Genomic DNA, 6,965 nt, shown 5'->3' on the forward strand with positions numbered 1-6,965 from the left:
TACTATATATATATATATATATATATATATATATACAAACATATAATAAGAATGACATGACAATAATTTATACATTCTGTAACACTTTAGCTAGGGGAAAGATGGCCTCTAAATAATTTTACATTTTGTTTTATAACTAAATTAAGAAGTGTTTCTATTTATTTCCATTAATAACACATTGGCTGATTCAATATGGTACAATATGCGAAGGTTTAGTGCACAAACAGTGTCAGGTTAGTTAAAGCACATGAGGAGAAGCGTTGGGATCAGCAGTCATGGACATCTGCATTCAGACTGGATTACATCTCTCAGAAGATCATTGAGTTTGCCGAAAAACAGCAGGTAATTTGCTCTGGAACTTTTGCAGAGATTGTATGAGAAAAACAGATTCTGACAGAATTAAAATCACAGAGTACATCTGTGAAACACAACTAAAGAGCTCAAGACACAAACTGTGCTCCGATTTGCCTAGATATCTGCAAAGCACGGTTAGAGACCTCAATATGAACTTTCTCATCAAATATTTCCAATGTCACATGATTTGAGCTGCCATCCACATGAATATTATAACACACCTACTGTATGAAAGTGATTTTGTTTCTGTAAAAAAAGATTTGAGATAAAGCTGCTAGTCGATCGCAAGCAATGACAGAGCAACTTGTGAGCAATAACATTTTCCTCTGGGATATTTCAAAGTATCTAGCATGTCCCATTCTGCACAATATTACAATCAGCGTAGAATATTTCCCCTTCTAATTTTTGCACAACTTTTGAATTTATTGCAGTAACCGAAACAGCCAAGTCAAATTAAGGTCTAATGTTTTATTAAAGACAATATCCATGAATTTGATACCCTTGTTGCTCTAGTGAAATTACCAAGGCAATGAGCGTCCAAAATAATTTATGAAGTGACGCAGAAATATTTCCCATTTTGGGTTTTGCTGTGCTGGAAATTCACAAAGATCCAAAATGCTGTGGCAAAGAGCCAAGCCTGGATCTGATTACAGTCCACAAGCTAACAATGTGCTTAGAAATTATGTGTGAATGTAAGTATGTGCTAATAACATGACAATAATATTCACTTTCATGCTAATATAATTTTTAACATGCTGCACAGACTTATTGATTGTTCAGGCAGCTTGCAAGTACATCTAAGTGAATTCAAAGGATTCTCTGTAAAGTCTCAGTGAATTTTTTACTTACATTCATTCTATGAAAAAATAAAAATCAGTGAATATCAGGATGTGTGGCTGAGAATATGATCAGTGCAGGATTATTAAATAAATTCAGCTCAAATGCTTTGAATCTAATATGTTACTAAGTTAGTTTTTTTTTTTTTTCTGTGCACACATGTAAACATTGCTACTAATTAAATAACTGAAAAAAGAAAGGTCAGGTTTAAATATTAATCAAATTATCTTTGATAGCGACTGAATTCATTAGTGGTCTGTTGTGGTCTTATGAAAGGTTCACATGAGCCCATTGAAGAAAAGAAAGAAAGAAAAAAAAAAGCCAGAGCTAAAGAAAAAACGTCTTCAAAGCAGAGCTTCAAAGGCAGGCAGCCACTGTCATTTATTCTCATATTATCACAGATTAAGCAGATCAGACCTCATCATTTGCATTTTTTTTATATTAGCATTAGCCCTCCTCCTGTGATAACACTGCAAGTAATTATCTGTATTTATGCCAATGTACAGTCAACAGTAGTGTACAGAAAACAGCTCAACTCATCAGAGACTTTGAGCCAGTTTTATATGTAAAAGACATCGCAGAACATGAAAGGCCTGAAAAATGTAAGATAATTTTTGTTGTTTTATAGTGAATGCTCATTTGAAGCAGGGTGCGAATTCCGGGGTGCGGGGGGTTGGCGGTCTGACCTCCCTAAAGAAGGCTTAATCCCCCCCGACAGGGCTGGACTGGTAATCGGGCATTTTCCCGGTGGGCCGACGCATTTAAGGGGCCGACATAATGTTGTTGTTTTTTTGCCAAGGACCATCACGCACGGACAGTGAGCAGCCAGTTGCCCATTGGTTTGTTTCATGTATTGACAGCGTAAACCACCCAATCACAATGCGATACAGACGGAGTGATGAAGTATTTTGTTCCGCCTATATAAAGATCACTTCACCCCAACTTCTTCCTCGTCGGCTTTTCCCACGTTTTCACAGCAGCATTATCAAGAACAGGCTTGCTCTGTGGTGAGTAATGCGATCCAAAGAGCAAGGCAGGAGGAGAAGAAGAGAGTAGTTGAATCTGTAAAGTGCTTGATAGGGAGACGCAGCGGAGGCAGGCATCTAACCTATCCTAATGTGTGTGCGTGCCATGAGTGTAGAATACGAAAACACTTTTTAATAAAATGTAAATTTGTCCCCTGCAATTTTTTTGGCCAAGTCAAGTCAAGTGTGTTCATAGAGGTTTCCATGGGCCAATGCGAATAAATCTAGATTTAAATAAAAAAAGACACGATATTGTCGGACCTGACATTTTCTTCTTATGTTTTTTAAAGAATTATCTTCTGCTCACCAAGCCTGCATTTATTTGGTCCAAAGTACAGCAAAAGCAGCAATATTGTGAAATAGTTTTACTATTTAATATAACTGCTTTATATTTGAATATATTTAAAAAATGTTATTTATTCCTGTGATCAAAGCTAAATTTTCAGCATCATTACTCCATTCTTCAGTGTCACATGATCCTTCAGAAATCATTCTAATATGCTGATTTGCTGCTCAAGAAGCATTTATTATTATTATTATTATTATTTTATATTTGAATATATTTAAAAAATGTTATTTATTCCTGTGATCAAAGCTAAATTTTCAGCATCATTACTCCATTCTTCAGTGTCACATGATCCTTCAGAAATCATTCTAATATGCTGATTTGCTGCTCAAGAAGCATTTCTGATTATTATTATTATTATCAATGTTTAAAACAGTTGAGTAATTTTTTTTCAGGATTCTTTGATGAATAGAAAGATCCAAAGATTGTTTTTTTTATTTGGCCAGCGGTTATGAAAACATGAATGATCATTTATTTTAATGCGGTGCGCTGTCGCCCTTTCTATGTAAAAATCTGTCAAATCATGTAATGTGAATGTCGTACAGTCTTGCTCGAGACTAAAAAACGAGTTGAAAGCGTACCAAGCCGCGGAAGAGACACTGTTTCTCAAGCGATTTCCACTAGCGCGATTCGAGATGGAGTGAACCACGGACAAATGCGTTTCATTCATTCGTTCATGCATTTAATTCATCCGACACAGTTTTGCGTAGGGCCCGCGAAAGTCTAGGATCGGTACTGTGATCAACACACAGCAGTGTTTCTATACTGAATTAATCCAAGTTTTTAAACGAATTGAGTGAGTCAATGATTCAGTGAGCCATTTATTAAGGCAGTCACTTACTTCGTTTCTGAATGAATCAGCCGTTTGAACGAATCGATTGAATGAAAGACTGAATGACTTACTTAAGACAGTGATTTGCCACCACCTAGTGGCGCTTTTAAGTTTTATATTTAGAGCATCATTTATATTTCAGTATTTATTTGTATTGTTGTATGTTGAACTAACATTTCTTTCTAAAGCTACTTTTTTGTAATGTCTATTCAGTTATTTTTTTTTTTTTATTTAACACAATGATAACGTTAAATTACCTGTAACACATCATGTGCCAATTAAAGTTATTAATTAATTAATGTCAATAATTTGAGGCTAATTTGATTATTAACATTATTAAGTTTATGTAATTAATTAGATTAAAAAAATTGTCACTTTATAGACTTATTTAAAACAAAAATACACAACTATTATTTATTTATTTTTTACAGTGTACAGTTTAATCCTTCTGGTTACAAAAGTTTAGAATCTGACTGCAAGACATAAAAAGCAAGACACCAAATTATCACTATCAAATGATATGCATATAGAGAAAGAGATGAAGTGAATTTCAGAGGACATGACTGAATTCAGCATAGAGTTTTAGTTGAAACCTTCTCATCCAGAACATCAGAAGTGTTTCTGCCACTGGATGGTTAAACCGGCTCACAGCTACACGATGGAGAGAAAACGGAGCAGGCGAGTTATGAAGAGAGGAGAAGCTTGTGTTAAAACAGATGAAAGCAGAGCAGTTGAAAAGAGGCAGGTTTTTGAAGCCTTCAGCTTCAGCGCTCTGTGGCTTAAACAGCAGTCTACAGTCATTCTGAGTGAAGGTCATCCGTATATTCATTTGACTATCAACACACCGCAGCGGCTGACTGACAGGCTCCAACTATTGCTGAGAAGAACTTACCTGTCAAATGCACGTATACCCTGTCATACATTCACAAAATTATGATCAAGAAAAACATTTATTTCGGGAAGAAATGCAAAGTTCACTTTTAACATATCAATCATTGCTTGGCCTTAGATGATATTCAGTATGAGGTAATAAATGGTGTAAATTTATACCATTTTTATTAAAGCAGAATTATGGGGTCAAATAAAGATCTTCCAGACTTTTGTATCCATTTTCAACGTCTTCAATATGAGAAGATATGAAGTGTGCTGAATGTCCATTGTCTGGGAATAATGCATTTGGCAGAATCATAAACCAAAGTCACGATTTTATTCAATTCCACTGTGCAATAGGTAAATAAATGTTGTGTGCAACATTGTCATGACAACAAAATGTGTTTACCATCTTAATTATAGGAGAGCCTGGGGCTAGTTGTCACAATCTCTATTTTTCACAGGAACTAAGTTTTCTAAAGTCCAATTACACAAATGTGTGTTTCCCTAGATGTTCTGCATGGTGGTTTTGTGAATTCTATCCACCAAGACACATTTCCACTTTCATCATATTTTTTAGAATTGCTGTTACACGTGAACACAATAAAATCACACTGACACACATTCTGACATTCAAGAGTTACTATATAACAACGATCAATTTGAACTGAAAGGTTGAAACTGGTGTTTTCACAACAGAAGCATTGTTCATAAATGTCAAGTCGAGGTAAGTTGTCACATGCTTAACATTTATTCAAATTATATTATTAATTATGATTTCTGTTTGCCAAAACAATGGTTTGATATTTCTGTTCGTTGACCTTACTTCTGTTTTAAAGGGGTCATCTGATGCAAAATTCACTTTTACATGCTGTTTGAACGGAAATGTGTCTTGGCAGTGTGTGTACACATCCACCCTATAATGATAAAAATCCATCCAGATCAAGCTGTTCTCAGATTCTTGGCAGAGTTGTGACAGTGTCAGACAGGACAGTTTTAACCTGCACAATATATTGTAATGATCTTATGTATATTTGAGTTTTAATAGGTTTTCATGTTGTCTTAGCCATTTTATTCCTCTTAAGCATTTTAATGTATGTATTTAAGTGACTCTGGGTCTGGCTGTCATGTGTCTCATCACATGACAGAAACAAGGACATAGACAGCATTCCGTGAACTTTTGTATATACAGTACACCGGTGGACACTTCTCACATTCACATTGGGATTTACAGCACGCTGGATTTCTTACAGACAGTTTTAATGATATGGAACTAAAAGACTCTGTGCTTTTAACAACCTAGGATTTCTAGATTTATTGTGTTATTTTAAGTTCCCTGTGAATATTGTAAATACACTTTATTTATTTATTCTATGTCTGTTGTCGTCTCATCTTTTTAAACACTCCAAGATCTCACACAGTATAATCTGACCCCATTTTAACAATTGTAACATCTTCCGATAAGGCCGATCGTTACAGAGTGACATAGTTCTGCACAGGCCCCTCCCACAATTGTTGATTGACACTGGTGTTTTACCTTAGACCCGACCTGAGTGAGCTGTCATCAGTCCACCATTGTTTCGACCCCGGAGCAGGTGTAGACAAGAATGTCTCCTAAGCGATTGAGGTGTTTTGTTGTTGGATGTAATAATGAACATAGCAGTCGTCATTTACTCCCGACATCTGAGCCGCTGAATACGCAGAGGATTACCTTTGTTTTTGAAGGGAATGCACCCCCCGATCTACCTAAATGTGTCTATGCTCGCTCGAATCATTCGTGATCCAGCTTCACCTACAGAAGAAGTGAGTATATGTGTATTATTATTATTATTATTGTTTATGAATCTTTGCAAATCTTTCCTAGTAATGTGCTAGTTAGCAAGTTCCGCGACGAATGCGGCTAAAGTTAACAGTCTCAGAGAACAGCTCATCACCCCATGGTAGAGAGGGGCGGGGTGAGCAGAGCTCATTAGCATTTAAAGAGACATGCGCCGAAACGGGTCACTGTGAACAGAGCTGTTTTTGACAAGGTAAAAAGGGGTTTGTTTTACACTACCATTGATACATTTTAACCAAAGTATGTTGTAAACTTTTCCTTAAGACCCCAAAGAATCATATGGGCATCCAATGACCCCTTAAAACATCCAGTTTTATGAATCGCGTTGTGTTTTCATAATTGATTTATTGTTTGTTTTTTTTATTGGAAAATAGTATTTACTTACTTTTACAAAGCATAAGGACAACATGTGATACTTTTTTTTCAGGATTCTTTTAGGAATAAAAAAGAAAATACAGCATTTATTCAAAATATAAATATTGTGTTACAATATACACTACCGTTCAAAAGTGTGGGGTCAGTAAATGTTTTTATTTTTGAAAGTAATGAATACTTTTATTCAGCAAGGATGTGTTAAATGAGTAAAAAGTGATAGTAAATACTTATATTGTTAGAAAAGATTTATATTTTAAATAAATATTCTTTTTAACTTTTTATTCATCAAAGTATCCTGAAAAAAGTATCATAGGTTCCAAACAAATATTATAGGCATAGTTCACCCAAAAATGAAAATTATATAATTAATTACTCACCCTCATGTGTAAGACCTTTGTTCATCTTTGGAACACAAATTAAGATAATTTTAATGAAATCCGATGGCTCTCTGACCCTCCATAGACAGCAAGGGTACTACCACAATCAAGG

This window comes from Sinocyclocheilus rhinocerous, unplaced genomic scaffold, assembly GCF_001515625.1.
Source record: "Sinocyclocheilus rhinocerous isolate Xijiao unplaced genomic scaffold, SAMN03320098_v1.1 scaffold134, whole genome shotgun sequence".
In the NCBI taxonomy this organism is placed as follows: Eukaryota; Metazoa; Chordata; class Actinopteri; order Cypriniformes; family Cyprinidae; genus Sinocyclocheilus; species Sinocyclocheilus rhinocerous.